Source organism: Lissotriton vulgaris, chromosome 5 (genome assembly GCF_964263255.1).
Source record: "Lissotriton vulgaris chromosome 5, aLisVul1.2, whole genome shotgun sequence".
Classification (NCBI taxonomy): domain Eukaryota; kingdom Metazoa; phylum Chordata; class Amphibia; order Caudata; family Salamandridae; genus Lissotriton; species Lissotriton vulgaris.
Window position 1 is genome coordinate 1,326,375,029 of NC_141693.1, and position 20,570 is coordinate 1,326,395,598.

At 43.3% G+C, this 20,570-nt stretch overlaps 1 protein-coding gene across 4 annotated transcripts in view; it reads right to left on the reverse strand.

The window, feature by feature from the left end:
• FKBP5 (FKBP prolyl isomerase 5) overlaps window positions 1-14,188 on the reverse strand; it is a 940,582-nt gene extending 926,394 nt beyond the window's left edge. The window contains exon 1 of one of the 4 annotated variants that reach the window (XM_086923252.1): window positions 14,070-14,188. The gene's annotated coding sequence lies outside the window, so the exon portion shown is untranslated. Of the gene's footprint in view, window positions 1-13,959 lie in introns of all 4 variants that reach the window. The other 3 variants (XM_086923254.1, XM_086923255.1, XM_086923253.1) reach the window with 3 other exon arrangements.
• Window positions 14,189-20,570: the final 6,382 nt, after the last annotated feature.

Genomic DNA, 20,570 nt, shown 5'->3' on the forward strand with positions numbered 1-20,570 from the left:
CTCAGTGTAAGAATATGTTGACGTGAACTTGGGTATGTTTTTCTTCGTTGGTCCATCTCTTAACAGTAGGAACATTGAAGGATGCAGATAGAGCACCTTCGACTGTTGCAGTATAACATTGATTTGTTTTTTTATTTTTCACGTATTCTGTATTCGCAAAGGTTTTTATATATTTAAATGTGTTTAAAATATACTCTTGATTGGAAAAAAGGTATTTAGCAGAGGCTAAAAGGGGGGACCGTTAAACGGTAAAAAATTTAATTTTGTTAAATTAGCCTCTGCTCTCAGCCCTTTTGTCTACCAGCCCCATTTTGTGTTTCTGCAGGGACTCTGGTTAAGTCAGAAGTTGCGTGTTCACTGAAAGCTAGTTGTATTGATAAGGCTCGCTTGTCAGAGTAAGCAGCCCTCCCTTGCCGAAGGGCCTACATGCACAGATGTCTAATCTGTTTGCCCGCCAACGCCTGTAACCTCCCTTGCCTATCTACAAAGATGACGTGGGTAGGGGTTTATCAGGATTCCACAGTATAGCATGTAGGTGTTGTGTAAGGGGTTGTGAAAGCATTATGTAAAAATGCCTTAAGAGGGTTATGTAAAGTGTGATGCAACCATGACAAAGGAGTTTATGGTGAATTCCTATGGTACCCAAAATGTACAAAAGGCAGGTTTGAAACTGTTCTAGTTTGTTCCCTCTCAGGTACTTGTAGTGTCTGTATGACTGAGCCATCTCATGAGATATAATAAACCTGTGTTTTGTTCCACTCCAGTGTCGATCCTCAGTTACTGAACCGATAGACAAAGGGTGTCCCTACACCAGTGAGACTGGTAGGAATGTCACTTCTACAATTGCTGTGTATTTGTTTCTTCATTAGTCCTTCCCAAAAGCTTGCTTCTACATGGGTAATCTGTGTTTTTGTCCCTCTTGTGTTTTGCTCCCTGTCATGGAGCACTGGCCTATAACTTGTATACTTTCACTTTTTCTTGTCTATTTCAGTTTGTGAATGCACACTATTTTTTTGTTTCTTTCAGTTCGTGTTTTGGGATGGTTCCCTTTTGTTTTTTTGTAGTGTTGATGCTCATGAAGCCGCTTCTCTAATCATCCTCTAAATCTTGTCCTTTTCTTGTCACATTTGCTGAATTCTGCGGGGGCCGGTTCTATCCGCCCACACCCTCCCTCATCGCTGCTGGCCCCCTCTGTCGTCGACTGCCCTATGCACCACCTCCCCTGATCCCTGATTTAACTTTCCAGCCTCCGTTTCAACTGCTTCCAATGGAGAGATACATGCACGAGTGAGACCATCACCCAGAGGCACAATGCATTAACAATAATTATCACAACCATATATGCAGACCCAAAATGTTACAGCTACTTATTTTAGAAAACAAACCGTTCACTTTTGTCTATTTCAGTTTGTGCATGCGCACTATTTTTTTCGTTCCTTCAACCTGCATTTTGGGAAGGTTCCTGTTTGTTTCTTTGTAGGGTTATGCTCCTAGTGCCGTCTTAGTAAACAGCCCTGAAAATCTTGTCCTTATATCATCACATTTGCTGGTTTCCGAGGGGGCCTGTTTCGTCCACCCACCACCTTCATCATCGCTGCGTGCCCCCTACGTCATTGACCGCTCTTTCGCTCTCATCCCCTCTGAGTCACGATTTAGCTTTGCAGTCCCTCGTTACACCTACTTCCAATGGACAGCTGCATTCACACATGAGCCCACCAACCATCCCCCAGAGGCACAATGCATTAACATTAATTATTGCAACCATATATGCAGACCTAAAACTTTACAACTATGTATTTTATAAAAGGAATTGCTACTGCACAGCTTTGCAGATACCCCACGTGTTCCGAAAGTTAACGTTCAAGAGCAAGGAAAGCAGTTAGTTGTGTGAGCAGTCTACTTCATCATCACATGGCTCAAGTTTGCTTTCGCGCGCAGAGACAATGCTGCAAGAAGTGATTGATTTACAGACACTGAGTCACACTTTTATGTCAATACTCCACAAACCAGCTACCACATCTCTCATATGTTGTGATGGTTCTTCCTTTTTTATAATAGTTTTACTTAATTATTGTGATTTTTATTTTACACATGTTAAAAGAGTCTGAGCAAATACTTTACTATTAGTAATAGATAAATACCCAAATACAGCAATTGAAAAATGGCCAGTCAATCTTTGCAAAGGGCCTTCCACTACATAATACATCACCACATTTTTAGTAACTTTTGATCCATTTGAGCTAGAATTAAATTGTTTTCGTTTAAATCGGCAAATTATGTATCAGATTTTGAATTATGTAGCAAATCCATAATCCATTATGAAGAAAATGGCGCTGCTGCAGAATCTTATAATTCCATTGCCCTGGTAATTATACAGTATAATACAGCAAATGTTTGTAATAGTATTACTAGGTTATTGCAAGTTTTTACATTACACGTTAACCCAGCCTGGGCAAATATTTTACTGCATTACTATCAGTTAAATACCCAAATACAGCAACTGAAAAATGGCCAGTCATTCTTTGCAGAGGACCTGCCACTACACAATACATCACAGCATTTTTAGTAACGTTTAATCTATTTGAGATAGAATTAAATTGTTTTTGTTTAAATCGGCAAATTATGCATCAGATGATGAATTATGTAGTAAATCCATTATGCAGGAAATGGCGCTGCCACGGAATCGAATGAATCCAGTGCCCTGACAATGAATGTAGAAAGTGGTGAAGGGGTAGCTGGTAAATAGGAATACACCACTTATGGGATGTAAAGGTGTTTCTGTGACGGTGATGAAGAGAAAAAGTATATTTTCACAACATGGTCTGTTTCATGTGCATTACAGCAGTATAACAACTTGCTTTTATGAAGTGCTCAACACTGCATTTTTACCATTTCAAAACATTGCCAGCAACAGGCAGTAATTTTTCTCACTGTAACAGTACTTTATGTATCTACCTCAGAAGGATGAAGGGCTGATATGGCAGCGGAGTGGGGGGGCTCTCGAAATCTGCATACAACACAAAATCAGAGTAATTGTCGTTTACTGTACTGCTCAGTGCATAAGCAGATCAACATTGAATTATCTCATGCCAACTGTTTCATGTACCCTCAGAATTCAAAGGTGCTCGAAACTGACGGCATTGGTTAGTTTTGTGTAATAGCGGGCTTCGCTCGCGTTGAATCTCACGCGGGTTTAGCTCGTGGGGTTTGGCTCGTGAGTTCGACTCGCGTCCATATCACGAGCCAAAACCCGAGGCTAACATTGTTTTCTTTTAAAAGTTGCATTCACGAGCCACGGCCCGTGCCTACTGTATTAACATGTTGTGTTTTAAATACTGTCCTCGCGCACGGTCGGCTGTGTCTCCCTGTTCGCCATTGTAACCACCGGCTGAACGGAGACCAGACGTCCTTGACAGGTGGAGTCAACTAATTATGGAATAAACTTTACTTACCGGATTCCGCTGCTTCTTCCTCTCATTTATAACATATTTTGGCGACAAGACGGAGACTCCACCTCACCCACGCTGATTTTTCTCCTGATTCAGCACCTCGTCAATCTCAAACTTTTCCATTGGACGGTCGAGTCTCTTGGTTTTCCAATCAACAAGAGCTGCCTCTACAAGTTTCTTCAACCGGCAACTCTCATTGGACGGTGGCAATCTTCTTCAAACGATCAACCTCATTGGATATCAGTTATGCAACTCTATTGAGGTATCGTACGAAGACCGTTTTCAAGACGCAACCACAAGGTACTGTGTTGATCTTAAGTGTTTATTTGTTGTGCGCACCTTCAACGATACGCACGTTGTAATTAAAAACATTGCGTGTCACTTCAGCGACACGCACGCTTTCGACTTACAACGCATTTATCTTTTAAATAATTTATTTAAAGATCCGACCATTGCGTGTCATTTCCAACGATACGCACGTTATTATTGGATCAACAAGTAAACATTGCGTATCATTTCAGCGATACGCACGCTTTCAACAGATAATTACTTGGCATTTACAAGGTTGTATACAGCGTATCTTTACAGCGATACGCACGCTTTTCATTTGTCGAATTTGCATATTTACAATGTTTAGACGTTATTGGAAACATTCTCTTCATTGTTTAAACGTCTGTTCCACATCTTAAATTATAAATACTCATTTTAAAAAATGACATCTTGTTATTACTAAGGTTATTGTGGTTTTAGATTTATAAACCCACTCATATTTCTGCATTAATATTTAACATGGCTAATAATCAGTGGCATCAGATCACTCAACCTCCACCTTTCTTGAGCAAACCAGGCACTCCGGACATAATTTGGTCTGAGTGGTTTGGGTTGTTCGAGAATCATTTAATTGCTATTGATGCCAGTGAGTATTCTGATAAAAGAAAGTTCGCTATTCTTTTCGGTTGTTTAGGACAAGCTGGTCAACGAATCTTTAAGAGTATTGTTCCCATAGCACCACCTATTTCACTAGATGAAAGTGGAGACAACCTTTGGAACGTTTACATTGAAGCCATTGCAAGATTAAAAAAACAATTTTGTGATGAACCTAACATTATGTTAGAAAGGCACAATTTCTACGCCAGGAAACAAAATGAGGACGAGAAGGTGGAAGAGTACATCGCTGCACTCAGAGTTTTAGCAATCACTTGCAATTTCGAACCTTCTCCTGATAAATTTATAAGAGACCAGTTCGTATTTAATTGCGCATCAAGGAAGATTAAACAGAGAATTCTGGGGTGCAAGAACCCATCTTTAAGTGAAGTCATAGACCTTGCTCTTAGCATTGAACGTTCTACATTAACCAGCAAAGTTGTTATGGATCAACCTAAACAGGGTGTTAATGCTATAGACTGCTACGACTCTGATGAAGGAGAAACTCTCTGTGCCATTACTAATAAAGGCAAAGTTCAACCAAATAAATTTAACCAAAGAAAGAAAACCTACTTTTGTTATAGGTGCGGTTCAAAGGATCACATTGGGAACGCCCCAAATTGTCCTGCTCTCAAGAAGCGATGTTCCATTTGTAAAAAAATTGGACATTTTCAGGGGGTTTGCAGATTTGCAAAGAAACCTCCGAATGTTAATATGGTAGACTTTGACGCATGTACTGAATCCTTTAAGAACATTATTGTAACTCTTGATGCTAATGGTGACATTGATTCTATTAAGGGTCCATTATGTGCAGCTATTATTGACAACGTACACCTTCAAGTCATGGCAGATTCAGGCTCCCCATACACTATCCTTAGAGACTCAACCTTTTACGAAAAATGGGACAAAAGAGTCGAACTGATTGAATCTGATGTTAATCCTCTAGCATTTGGGGAGAAGAATATTAACATGCTGGGATATTTTGTAGGATTAGTCCAATGCTTGGGGAGGGAGACTGTCACTAAAATCTATGTAGCAGAAAAAGGCAAAGACATCGTGGGCTGGAAAGACTTAGCCTTGATGGGTCTTTATTTAGTCCCAGGTGATGAGAACCCCATTAAGGTTGGGAAGTTACCTACCTTTAAAACTGATTTAGCTATTGCTGTAATTGATGATCATAACGCAAAGGTTCAAGAAATTTTGGCAGAATTTAAACCTGTATTCATGGAAACAGTAGGTAGTGTCAAAGGATTTGAGCATAAGATTAGACTGATACCCGGTGCACAACCAGTTAGTCATAAAGTTAGAGCTGTCCCACTGAGTGTCAGATCTGAATTAAAAATGATGTTGGATGATTTGTGTAAACAAGGTATCATTTCCCCCATCAATTCTTCACAATGGGTCGCACCAATTGTAGTCGCACGCAAAAAGACTGGGGAAATTAGATTATGTGCGGACTTACGCTCATTAAATAAGAACATTATTGTTGACTGTCACCCGCTACCGAGAATCCACGAGCTTCTGGCTAACATAGGCGACGCTAAATGGTTTTCTTTGATCGATCTGAGGTCAGCGTACCATCAGGTGTCTTTAGCGAAGGAATCCCAAGAACTTACCTCTTTTATTACTCCTTTTGGAGCTTTTAAATTCCTTCGCCTCCCTTTTGGGTTAGCGTCTGCTGGAAGCGTTTTCCAGAAGCTGATGGATGTGATGTTTCAAGGCATAGCGGGTGTGCAGGCATACCTTGATGACATCCTGATTTTTGCCAAATCACTAAATGAACACGACGTTATTCTTAGAAATGTGCTTTCAATTTTAATGTCTAGGAATATGACTGTTCGTGCAGACAAATGCAAGTTTACAGTTAACAAAATTGATTATCTAGGGCATACAGTATCGGACCAAGGTATCACTCCCAAGTTTTCAGTCATTAGAGCCATTGAAGACGCAAAACCTCCTCCTGATAAGGATGCCTTACGGTCCTTCCTAGGACTTGCAGAATATTATGCAAGGTTTGTCCAGTCGTATTCTCAAATAGTGGAACCTTTACGAAAACTTTTGAGGAAAGGGTCTAGTTTTGTTTGGACGCAAGAGTTAGACAAGGTTTTTTGTGAGATCAAGAAGATGATTGTTTCTGCTAAAGCCATACACGCCTTCAGAGAAGATGCCACCTCAGTTATCACTGTAGATGCGAGTATGTCTGGTCTAGGGGCAGTTCTTACACAAAAGGTGAATGGTCAGGAACAAACTGTAGCATTTGCGTCTAGAGCACTCAAAGAGTTCGAACAGAGATACAGCACTATCGAAAGGGAAGCCCTAGCTTGTGCTTGGGCGGTCCACAAGTTTAAAATGTACATTTGGGGTAGAAGATTTGAGTTGGTCACTGATCACAAACCACTTATTTACATCTTTGATAAATCCAGTTCAACGTCCATGTCAGCTAGACTGATGAGGTTAGTCTCGAAATTACAAGAGTTCAATTTTTCTGTCAAGCATATAGTTGGTGGCAAGAATTTTCGGGCTGATTGCCTATCTAGAATGGCTATGGAGAAGGACGATGAGGAGGATTTTCTGGTAGAGGACGTAGAATGTGTTACCTTGGTGGATGCAGTGGACGTGGTTAGTGATGTGATTTCTGAGGGCGATTGGAAGGATGCCACTGCTTCAGACAATGTGTTGTTAAAAGTGATAGAATTTACCACACGGTGTTGGCCTGAACCTAGAAGTCTGAATGGCGATCTACGTAGTTTTGCCCAAATTTCTGAGGAATTGTCTGTTGAGAACGGCATTGTACGAAGAGGTGAGAAATTTGTTCCCCCCTTTAAACTGAGGGAGTCTATTATTAATAAGGCACATCAAGGGCATCTGGGGACAACTAAAACCTCTATGCGCATTAAGCAGCGCTATTGGTGGCCCTCAATTGATGCCCAAGTTAAAAATTTGATTGATTTGTGCCCGGAGTGTTTATTATCCGATAAACATTGGCGCACACTGAAAGTTCCCCTACATCCCACGGATTTTCCCAGCTCTCCCTGGGAGAAAGTTGGGGTAGACTTTTCGGGGCCATATTCCATTCTCCAACAAGAAAATAAGTACATTATTCTTTTGGTGGACTATTTTTCAAAGTGGATGTACTTCGATTTTGTTAAGACTCCCGATTCAGATTCCACAATTACCTTTCTCAAAAGGGTGTTTGACCTAGAGGGATCTCCCAAGTTTATCGTCTCAGATAACGGAACTCATTTTGTTTCGGATAAAATGTCCAAGTTTTTGAAACAATTGGACATCAAACAACTCAAAGTCTCTCTTTATTCCCCAGCTTCGAATGGTCTTGTCGAGAGGGGGAATAAGGTGGTTAAAGAAGGTGTTCAGACGGCGATTTCTTGTGGTTACAATGTGGTTGAATTTGTAAAGCAAAAAGTGTGGCACTACAATACCTCCCCTCACTGCGTAACTGGGGTCTCCCCGTTTTCCTTGCTGAGAGGTAGAGAGAATCGCTCTGTCCTATTTCCTTCATGGTTACACCAGGGATCTGCTGATAAAATTATCGATTTGGATTCTGTTAAGAAATCTGTTCTAGAAAAACAGAACCAAATGAAGTTACACTTTGATGGTACCTCAGATGGTAAATTGGTGGATCTGCAGGTTGGTGACTGGGTTTTAATCAAGAGTCCAGGTAGAGTAGTGAAAGGACGCTCAAAATTTTTTGCACCCATTCAGGTAGTTAGAGTAAGTAAGGGAGCAGCCTTTCTGGGTAAAAAGGGTTGGTGGAACAAACGCCAACTTGTGAGAGTCTCTGATCACCAAGCACAGATTATCAAAGGAAGGAAGCATAATGGGAACTCCAGTAACTTGGATTGGAGTTTTTGGATGGATACTCCTTCTGTTCCCAGTGACCCTATCCATTCCTTTTCACAAGCTCCCCAGCCTTCGGTACAACTATCAGGGGAGGCCTCTGTGGATCCTCCAAACGTTGTCGTTGACCAGGATGTTCCCTCCCACACAAAAGTTTCTTCTTTTGGCAGGCGCATCAGGGCTCCTGAGAGATATAACGAGTTCATTAAATTTTAGGCTATTGTGTTATTTCTGGTTTGACCCATTTCTATTCGACAATGTGTTTTTTTTTTCTCCCATTTTTTTTTTTTTTTGACTGTTGTAAGGGGGAAGGTGGTGTAATAGCGGGCTTCGCTCGCGTTGAATCTCACGCGGGTTTAGCTCGTGGGGTTTGGCTCGTGAGTTCGACTCGCGTCCATATCACGAGCCAAAACCCGAGGCTAACATTGTTTTCTTTTAAAAGTTGCATTCACGAGCCACGGCCCGTGCCTACTGTATTAACATGTTGTGTTTTAAATACTGTCCTCGCGCACGGTCGGCTGTGTCTCCCTGTTCGCCATTGTAACCACCGGCTGAACGGAGACCAGACGTCCTTGACAGGTGGAGTCAACTAATTATGGAATAAACTTTACTTACCGGATTCCGCTGCTTCTTCCTCTCATTTATAACATTTTGAAAGTGTTAGCAACTGCATTAACAACCGGTTGTGGACTACTCAGTTAATCGTTGATGTATGGTTTACGCAACTCATCACACACATAGTCCTGGCTGCCGTCGTATGAATGTAGTAAGTTGTGAGCTGTGTACCTGCAGCATGATGGAGGACAGGCGTACTCTGCGCCCTACAGCGGTGCACCAGTTCGGGGCGCCCTTACCACGCGCCTGTGGTTTGTGAACCCCGAGAGATGAGTAGCACCTGGCATTTATTAAAGCCAAAGTTCGAGTTCGCCCTGCCGTACCCATCTGGTTTAAAGAACAGGGGGAAGCTGGGTGCACCAAGGTCGGAAATGAGATTAGCACGGAGAGGAATGAGGGTGGGTGACGACAGTTAGCTACGCGCCACAAAGAGTAAACGGAGATACTAGCGAGTAGCGACATTTATACAACCATGTGCTGGGTCTACGAATAGTGGTGGAGAAAGGATCCTCTTAATGGGGTGAAGAGCGGGGAGACTGTCAAAGCAGCGCTTCGGTGGTGCCCTCGGTCCAAGCGTTGACAGTGTGCGTTTACTCGAGCCTTTGTAACGCGCTCAGCCTCCGTGCAGCGCAAGAGCGTGGCTAGAGCGAGGCGATGCCAGTGCGCACAGCTTAAAGTGGCCTTGTATTTTATCAAGAAGTACTCTTGCAAGCCCGTGCTTACGGGTAAAGCTGGGCGAGCCACTGCTAGGACAAAGGAAGTGCCAAATTAAATACATGGATCAGCTCGAGGTCCTCTTCGAATCTCGACTCAAAAAAGGACCAGAGGTAGCTTATGGTTTCAGCCGTTCGTTCTCTTATCTCAATCACCAAGCTTCATCTCCATCAACCTCACAAATTGCACAACATGAAGCCAGGAAGCCTGGAATCAATCATGGCTTCCAGTCTGACCAAACTGTGTGATCCTAGGCAAATGTATTTATTTGACTGTGCCTCCTTTTTCTTTACCATCACATTTTAGGGTGCCTTAAAATACACCAGTGCCTTAAAGTGCACCAGTTTAGGAAGAATAATGTACGAAACTCTTATAAATGTTGATCATTTATTATTGCTCCATATGTTCTGCAATAACAACCTAAGCCACAAGTATGATGCATATGACAACTCAGTTGCCTTACAATTCACTTTTGGCATGGCCGCCATGGTGGTGGTGTGAGGGTGGGGGGCATTAATGTTTCCAAGTTTATGTTTGGAAACTATCACTTCTGATAAATGTCTCAATGCAGTAATATAGTCTAATGAACAGAAGAGAAACGTTTCTGTAAAGAAATTCTCTTTTAGAATTTTGAAGGTTCTCATGCATGTTTTACATAACAATTTACAAGTCAAATTATATTGAGGGCTCAGCCCGTGTTATGGCTCTTATAGCCAAGTTAAACCGTTGGCTCATTCCTCCCTTTTAATTCCCTGGCTCAACCACCACTACTTACAGGTAAATTCGAGAATCCAAAGAACGCGGAACGTTGTCTGAAGATTAAGGGATCATTGAAAGTCACTGTATTTACACCAGAGCAACAAAAGATGGAAAGTGCAATTGTATTTCCACCCCAACCACTGAATCCTTCGGATGTATGACGGTACCACGCGTACTTTTACAACGCGTACCGTTACCACGCTACTTTTACCACGCAAGTCGTTACGACTTGCGTGGAGGGGCGCTGGATAGTAAATTATTTAATTTACTATTCCAACTCAAGTCCCCATGGACTCTAGGGAAAGGATTTGGATAGTAAATTAAAGTATTTACTATCCTGGAGCGCCCCCCAGCGCATTTCGTTGTAACGACCTGCGTGGTAAAAGTAGCGTGGTAACGGTACCGCGTTGTAAAAAATGTGTGGTAACCGTTGTATACCGAATCCTTCACCACATAATTATTCAATGCTCGAAATGAAGTGCTGGCATGTGCTTGGACTGTGGAGCATTTGAGAGCAGATGTAGGGGATGTTATTTTTTATCATATATTCCAACAACATACAAAGGAATGTTGTTTTTACTTCAAGCCTACCAAACAGTGCACCTGTCAAGTTGAAAAAGACCTATTGTCCACGTACCAAGAACTTACGGGGACTTAAAGCCCACCTATTGCTTACAATCTGTTGGCTGTATTGTCACTCTCCTATACTAGCTTCTTATTTGATGGCTTGCTTCAGCCAGCATGGGTTTGTCCCCTACCCCGGAGCATAGCATCCTGTCCTCCACTGATCACTTTCAGGAACCTACTTCTTCTATTTGCCTTGTCACTACATGAGAATGCATGTATTCCAGATCTCCCTTCTGTGCGTCCACCCCCCGCCCCACACTCCTTACTGTTTTTTTCGCAACCATGGTTTTCCTTGCATTCCATGTTTCTTTCTTATGCCCATATGCTCCTCACTCTCAGCGCTCAGTGTTGGTCTCTCTTACTTGTGTGCTTCTCCACCAGTCATCCGTTTTGACACAATGACATAAGAGAAGTGTGGCTCAGTGGTTAGAGGCGGCAGACCCGGAGCTGGGATCGACCGTGGACCAGGGTTCGATTCCCCGCCTCTGCGGGTCTCGGGCTCAAAATTCCACGGCCTCGACAATTCTCGCTCCGGTGCCTACTCGACTCACGGGGTCTCACTCTGCAACTCTGGGCAATAGCTTGCTTAATCGCCACTACAGCCCCTCGCGGCGGGATGCCTGGCTTTCACCCTGTGGACACCCTGCCGGGGCCTCTCACAGGGGAATACCAGGACAGGTTCCCTAAGCAAGCGCCAGGATGCCCTTTGGGTGACAGGCTGCGCTATATAAGTACACCTACATTTACATTTTACATTTACCTCAGATACATACAGGCGTATTACATGTATCCAACATTTACAATTTTAGGGACATGCAAGTTCAGTGAGTTGCCCAAAATCATATGATTTTCAGTCAAGTGGCAGACCAAGGATTACAACAGATCTCCATACTGCAGAATCTGAAGTTATCCACTAGATTACATCTCCACAATGACTGTCATATTTAACAAATAGTGTGCAACTGCATGGTGTACAACAGCCACTTACTTTTCAAGATACATATGACTCCCAAAAATGTTAGTTTCACGAGAGAACGCTGATTTGAAGCAGCAATATACATTTGGACTCTTCGTTGTTTAAGGAATTCCAAACAGGCCTTGCCCAGGACAGACACTCTTGAAATTGCTAGAGGTTGCATCTATTAAGACACTTGTATAGAAGTTAAAGTTTACAAATATTTTAGACGCAGCAGGCCTGATATTAATATAGCATGTAGTCACAACATATTTTATTCTTGTCCTGGAGTTTTTGAGGTAACTCTGGCACAAACATTATTTCCTTAAGGCGTAAACCAAATGACACCTCTGATAGCAAAATCTTTTGGAGACAGTTTGGGAACTAAGCAAGAGGTGAGCTCACCACAGAGTTATTTACAATAATGTAATCTATACTCCAGACCACTGGAATTATGCAATTCTGAGGCAGCTGCTTTTTTGGCATATTTATGGATTTTCCACATAATCCATCATCTGCTGCATAATCTGCAGATTTGAACAAAAAGAAAAAACTATTTTAAGCTCAAACAGATCAAAAGTTACTAAAAACTTGGTGATGCTTTCGCACGTGGTGGAAGGCCATTTGTAAATGTTAACTGGTCATTTTTCGGTTGCTTATTTCTGTATTTGGTTGTTAACTGGTACTAATTATAAGAACTGTTTGCCCAGACAGCATTACCATGTGTAAAAAGTACAAAACAATGAAGTAATACTCTCACAAAATGTGTCACAAAATTAGCCTTTTCTTGCTTCATAATGTTGTCATCCCTGCTGTCTAATTTGGCGAGCCCCGCCAACGTACTTCCAGAGTGACATTCCTTGGAAATTTGTGATGGATAACATACAGTAAACATTTACTCTCCATTTATCACTTCCTCCTTTATACCTCTGTTCCATTTTGACCATAACATACCCTTCTTTCCCCTTCTCACATGCCTATATTTAGTGTTTCTGTTCACCTTCCCCTTTGACCCTTTTAATAACCTTTCATACCCCTTTTCTGTCCTTATCTACTTCTCCACATTTTAATTTGCCTAACAGCTCAAAATTCTAATTGTATTCCTTCCTGTTTGGTCAGTACTTTACATGGGCCGGCACTGTCTGGTATGGAGTACCAGCACTTTTTTATTTTGGGAGGGAGAGTGCTGGAACTTTTCAAGAGAAATGCTATACTTTTAATTGAAGAATACCTGCACTTCTCAGAAACAAGCAGGTACTCCGGTACAGAGTACCTGCACTTCTATTTTTCCATTTCAAGCACTGCGTTTGGTCCAGTTTGTATCCTCTTTTCCCCTTTTGCCAAGACTCAAAACCACCTTTCAGCACCTCTTTTTGTCCAGTCATTCATTCTTACCACCTCTTACTTCTCTGATCCTTCAGCCTTTTCTTTCATTCCTTTATCCTTTCTACCATCCTCTCACTGTTTTCTTCCGCCTCTTTATCTTGATTTAAAAAACATCTCATCCTCAAATGTTCTCATCTTGATAGCTGTTATTCTCCATTGTACAACATTTGTAACACTTGTTTTCCCTCCTGTCCCTTTTACTCCCACATTTATGGGCTACCCTCATTCAAAATTCCCTTGTGTACTTCTTCCATCCCAGTTCATCCTTTCAACTTTTCCCTCTTCTAGTGGATTTCAACTTCCTATACCAGTACAACACGGTCCCCATTTCAACCCATCTAGGCCTTCTAGGTTACTCTAATGGCACTGTCCTCCGTCCCCTAAATCTGCCACTACAAACACCTACTAACCCCCCCCCCCCCCTTTTTAATTCAACACTGCAGCGCCCATACACAGCTCAGCTGCCTTTCCCTGCATTTCACAATCGCAAACTTTTACCGCTGTGGAGGACTCCCATCTATTCCTTTATTCGCCGTTTTTGGGGGGATATACCCAACAATACCCCAAATCGCATTAAATAAAATGCATCTTTTGGCCCACTGCTCAAACCTAATTTCTCTTATACAGCATCTTTCCACTCTCTCCAAACTCTACTTGGTGCGCCTCAGTTCTTACAAAGATTGCTTTATCGGTGCCATAATTTCTTCACTTCCTCCCTTTGAGGCGCTTTCAAACCCGTCTTATTGCTCCCTTCCTTAGCCCCTCCACGGTTCGCGGCACAGTACCTGCCACCGGTTCCACCCGTACCTCAGCCCGACAGCGTTGCGACTGCCAGTATCTGCTACCTCGAACGTCGCACGGACCAAAACCACGCCCACGGCTCCGCCTCCTAAGAGCCAATTGGAAGTCAGTCTCCATCAATCCCGCCCATGTCCTGTGTTGTTACTCTCGAGTAACCGCCTCTGACCTCGCGCTCTGAACTGCCAACCGCTACAGGCACCGCCTACCCAAACTCAACAGCTTTTTCACTGGCTCTCTTTGACCGCTGTCAATCTCTTCGGCGACGGGTTTGCGCTTCCGCAGTCCACGAAATTAGGCTCATATCTTTGAGTCTGAAAATCTATTTTGTCAGGTTTACTATGTTGTTTTTGTCAGCACACGATCCAGGGGTGTGTCAATATTATAACTGTTTTGATTTACAGGACTCGGAAGGTGCTGCAGAGAGGGAACTACTATGGCTCATCCTCGCAGCTGTACACAACAGCCTTTCACCGAGCTGACAGTAACAGCTTCGGCGCTGCTTTGTTAAAAAAGTGTGGGTAAGACGTTTAAACAACAACTTCTCAGCGTAACGTGAAATAGAAGAATGAAGTGAATACATTTGATGCATAAACGAGAGATCTCACCTACACCGACGGTAATCAAAACTTGAAAATGGAAGCCAAATTATCCATGAGTATAAATCAATGGTGCTGAGGCGACTGATTCTTCCTTAACCAAACAAGCATTTGCAATGCAATAGGTCTCGCAATAGGTAAGTTTGAGCTATTGGTTTTGTAAATGACAATTTGTTATGTTTTTGTTTTGAAATTAGTTAAAGTAATATATTTGTCATTTACAATGTTAATAGTTATGACTTTTGCAAGTGTGACACCTATAACCTGGGTAGCGCTGAGTGATGCTGTGGTGGTGCTGAGTGTTGCTGGATGGTGCTGAGTGATGCTGTGGTGGTGCTGAGTGATGCTGTTGTGGTGCTGAGTGGTGCTGAGTGTTGCTGTATTGGTGATGAGCGGTGCTGTGGTGGCGATGAGTGGTGCTGTGGTGTTGATGAGTGTTTGTGTGGTGGTGTTGAGTGATAATGTGGTGGTGCTGAGTGATGCTGGGTTAGCGCTGAGTGATGAAGTGGTGATGCTGAGGCTAGAAAGGCACAAACAAAGAGTGTTACAGAGGGCAGAAGGTCAGAAAAACAAGGGATAAAAAATGCTTGCGTTGTAAATGTAGGTATTGTGGTCAAAGTAACACCACCTTTTATTGTACTAGATAATTACAATTTTTTTTCCACAAGAAAAATAACGTAATCCTTGTGAAGAAAACAAGACTGGGAGGTTGGAAGTAAAATAAGCTCTTGGTATTGCTGTGGGGAGGGGGGGAGCAGAAATCTGAGACATGGCCTGGCAGTCGTTAAAATTGTGAAGCAGTGGGCGGTTTTGAGAAACATTAGAACTTGTTCATACTTGAAAGGCATACTTAAATGGCCTGCGTTAAAAAAGTGAACAGCATTGGTAAATGTTTAAAAGTTGTGCCGCATAATTTGTATTTATGATGTGATTTGTATCACATATTTTGATGTCTTGACGTAAGCATTAAAATACAAGTTGTTGCCACAGTTTGTATTTATGATGTGAGTTGTCAAATATATTTGGATGGAATGACGTAAAGAGCAATATACAAGTCTTGCGACAAACTTTGTATTTATGATGTGACTTGTATATTTTTATGATGCAATGATGTAAACATGCAAAATGCAATTCTTTTGCCACACTTTGCAATTAAGATGTGATTTGTATTACATATTTTGATGTAATGACGTAAACTGCAAAATACAAGTTGTGCGCCACACTTAGTATTTATGATGTGTCTCACATAATTGAAATCAAAGACGGAAACAGCAAAGTACAATTTGTGGATCAAGTCTGTGTCCTGAGTAATGGGGTTTGAGAAAAAAAAAATGTAGAGCGATGAGCGTCTATGAGAGTGAGAGGGGGTGGAATAGACGAACGTGCTGCTGACTGAGAGAGAGGCTGTGGTCTGCGTGTTTACGCGCAGTAAAGGAAAAGAAATGAAATGTACCAAAAGCATGAAACTTGTATCCCATATTTAGATGCAATGACGGAAACAGCAAAATACAAGTCGGGCGCCACACTTTGTACTTATGATGTGACTGTGGATGGGCCGTTGTGTTTTTCGTTTCCTTTAGCTCAGATTTGCATTTCACAGCGGATGGCCGCCAACAGATAAGAATCTTTATGGCTGAGCTTAAAGCACTCCAGTATCCTGGTGTGGTTTCGTCCCCAGAAGCCCCCCCCCTGTCCCATGAAAAAAAGAACATGATGGTACACACAATTGCAGAGCTTTGTGTTAGTCTTTGTTACAAATGTTCTGTGCTGCAGAGGCCATAGTGAGTAGGTCTTATGTCACTTTTAAAAATCATGACTATCACGCAAGTTATGGAGCAAGTCTGTTGCCTGATTAATGGGGTTTGCGATAAAAAAAATGGGAGAGCGAAGAGCGTGCATGAGACGGAGGGAGGGGGTGGAATGGACGAACGTGCAGCTGACTGAGAGAGAGGCTGTGGTCTGGGTGTTTGCACGCAGTAAAGGAAAAGAAAAAATGTACCAAAAGCATGAAACTTGTATCATATATTTAGATGTAATGACGGATCAGCAAAATACAAGTCGGGCGCCACAGTTTGTACTTGTGTGACTTGTATCACATATTTGGATGCAATGACGACTTGTATCACCTAAAAGAATAGCATGCAAGTAATGGAGTCTGTGGCTTGAGTAATGGGTTTGGAGAGCGAAGAGCGTGCATCTTGTATCAGCTAAAAGAATAGCACGCAAGTAATGGTGTCTGTGGGCTGAGTAATGGGTTTGGAGAGCGAAGAGAGTGCATGAGAGGGAGGGGGGGTGGAATAGATGAACGTGCAGCTGACTGAGAGAGAGGCTGTGGTCTGCGTGTTTGCGCGCAGTAAAGGAAAAGAAATACATTTTACCAAAAGCATGAAACTTGTATCATATATTTAGATGCAATGACGGAAACAGCAAAATAGTGTGCGCCACACTTTGTACTTGTGTGACTTGTATCACATATTTGGATGCAATGACGACTTGTATCACCTAAAAGAATAGCACACAAGTAATGGAGTCTGTGGCCTGAGTAATGGGTTTGGAGACCGAAGAGCATGCATCTTGTATCACCTAAAAGAATAGCACTCAAGTAATGGAGTCTGTGGCCTGAGTAATGGGTTTGGAGAGCGAAGAGCGTGCATGAGAGGGAGGGGGGTGGTGGAATAGACAAACGTGCAGCTGACTGAGAGAGAGGCTGTGGTCTGCGTGTTTTGCGCGCAGTAAAGGAAAATAAATACATTTTACCAAAAGCATGAAACTTGTATCATATATTTAGATGCAATGACGGAAACAGCAAAATACAAGTCGGGCGCCACACTTTGTACTTTTGATGTGACTTGTATCACATAAAAAAATAGGACGCAAGTAATGGAGCAAGTCTGTGGCCTGAAGGGGCATAAAAAAAAACTCTGCGGCCGCAAAATGAAAGCCTTTGATGCAGCAGGGGGCGGAGCGGAACCCCTTGAAGTGAAGCTGCTGGCGGCACCATCCTGGGGAAGTAACAGATGGCTTGGATGTGAAGCTCTTGGAGGCAGGCGGCTCGTACAAAAGCTCGTGCACGAGAGCACATGCACTCGTGGAAATCTGCTTTTTTGGAGAGCTTAGTTTAACTCTTGGTTTCACCGCAATAGACTCGTCCTATTCATTCCTGCGGAATGGAATAGGCCGATACCTAAAAAGAGTTCGGAGCTATTACTCTTTGCCCCTATAGTGACAGAGGTTTGACTTCCACTGGAGTGTACCATCGAGAGGCAGAGGTTTTGGTCATCCCCATGAACTGGGGGAGAGTGCAGCCGTGGAAGGTGAAATAGGGCATGATAATGACTTGGTTACTTACAGGTAATCTTCATTACTCCGAGTCATAGTCTTCCTCGTCACTGTCACTCAGGAGAACTACGTGTTCGGGGCACAGCATTCACCCATATGAAAAATTCTGCACCCAACATGATGGCCTGACAGGAAGATAATTCCAAATCCAAATAACTGACTAACCTATCCACCACTTAAAATGTACTTGCATGTTTCTCTTTACTAATTCAACATTAATCCTCTATGGGTCCCGGAATAGCATGCTACTTGCCGAAAAAGCACTTCGACTCCTCGTCAGAGGTAGTAAGCTCTATATAAATGCAATTGCAATACAATACAATACAATACCTGTCACCTGGCCTATAAGGGTGGGGCAACCCCAGATCACATCCGGCAATACTCACAAGCAGAGAAGCAATCAGAAGGAAAAGGCAAAACTTTTGTTCGTCCCTCAAAACCCAAGGGCGGGAGGGAGGGTTCATGACTGTGACGAGGAAAGCTATGACTCGGAGTAATGAAGATTACCGGTAGGTAACCGGGTCATTACCTTCCTCCTCCGTCTTCCTCGTCAAGTCACCCAGGAGCGTATACCCAAGTGCCAGACGAACAAAAGAAACAGACAACAAAGGATGCCAATGAAATCGATTTGCAGACAAGCACAATCAGTGAACAGCAACAAAGGACAGCAGAGCCAAACCCCCCAGAAAATACCTCCCACATCAGCAACTTATAATGGGAGATAAAGGTATAAGGGTAGGACCAAGTTGCCGCCGCACAAAGATCTTTCAAGGAGGTGCCCTTAAAAGAAGCCCAGGAGGAAGCCACAACCTAGGTGGAACGTCTATGAGCGGCCAGTGGAAGAGATGCCCCAAAATAAAGATGGGCCAAGGAAATAGTTGACCTAACCCAACGCAAAAGAGTAGCCTTTGTAGGGCGATGAGGTCGCCGGGCAACTCCAAAGCTGACAAACAAAAAATACACCTGGCGAAGGGAGGTGGTCTGCTCAAGGTAAAAAACAAGAGCCCTCATCAAATCCAGCGAATGAAGCAGGTTTTACTCCGCCGTAGAGAGGTTAGGAAAAAAGGCCAGGAAAATATCCGTGGACAAATGGAAAAGAGAGGACACCTTGGGAAGAAAGGCCATGTCAGGATGAAGGACTACCTTATCAGGACAAAAATGCTAGAAGGGAGGATGGCAAAGCGTGCAGCTCCCCCAAATTCCTCCCTGAGGTAATAGCCAACAGAAAACACACCTTCAGGGTCACAAACTCCAGAGACACAGAAGGCAGGGGCTCAAATGGGGAGTGCTGCAAGGCATGAAGGACCAGAGGAAGATCCCAGGGGGGCACTGGAGAAGCAATGACAGGCCGCCGATGAAAAAAACTGCGAAGAAAGCGAGAAGTCAAGGACTCAAAAGAGACGCTCCTCCTGATAGCCTCAATGATGGACCACTGGCTGCGGAGAGTAGAAACAGACAGCCCTAGCAAGAAACCATTCTAGAGGAACTCAAGCACAGAACCCCCCTTACAAGAGTCAGGGATAAATCCTCTTGAAGTACACAAAGCAGAGAAAGTTCTCCAGTGACGTTCGTAAAGCCAAAGGGTATTGACCTTCCTAGAATTCTGTATGGACAGTACCACCTCTGAGGAACATACCAAAGAGACTAGCCGCCATCTTTTGACTTCCAAGCCCCCAACGCCAACTGCAGAGTCCCTGGCGAGACAGGAGAGGAAAGCAGAGCAGAGAAGGGGACAGCGGGAACTTCCAAGGTGAAGCAACAGCCAAACAAAGTAGGAGGTATTACCGAGGCGGGCGATGCCAAAAGGGAACCTTCAAAAGCATCACCACTGACTCCTTCCTGATCTTTGCCAATACCCTGCTGAGAATGGGGAAGGGAGGAAAGGCAAAGAGAAGACCCAGAGGCCAAGGGAAACTCAGGGTGTCCAGCCCCCACGCCTGTTTGTAAGGAAGAAGGGTGCAAAGCCTCGCCCGAAGAGTATCCTGAGGGGGAGGCATAGAGATCCAACCTAGGCCTCCTGAAATGACCCGAAATCTCTCAAAATATCAGAGGAGACAGGGACAGAGAAATCGAGGAAGGAAGAAGGCGACTCAGTCAATCTGCATGCCCATTCTCCCTCCCTGGGAGATAGATCACCGTCAGACCCAGCAGGTTGGCTTCCACCCAAGCCCCAACCTGATCCGCCAAGAGAGCCAAAAGAGGAGAGCAAGTGCCCCCCAAATAATTCAAATAGGCAGGTGCCACTTGATTGTCTGTCCGGACCTGAACACACTTGTCCTTCAGATGATGGGTAAAGTGAAGAAGAACCTTGAAAGCCGCTGCCAGTTTATTCCAATTCGAAGACATCCAGCTCTCTATGGGAGTCCAAGGGGCTGTGGTAAATATTTTAGTAATTTACCTTGATCGGAATTTCTATAATATCAATAAGGTCAAGTATGAAGAGCAGAGTCCGTGGTGGTTCGAATTCAGGGTCTTTATTCAGTAACTCGAGTTAAGGGAGAGCTCCGTCACCTGAGGAGGATCGGAAGAATCTCTACTTTCACCAAGAAG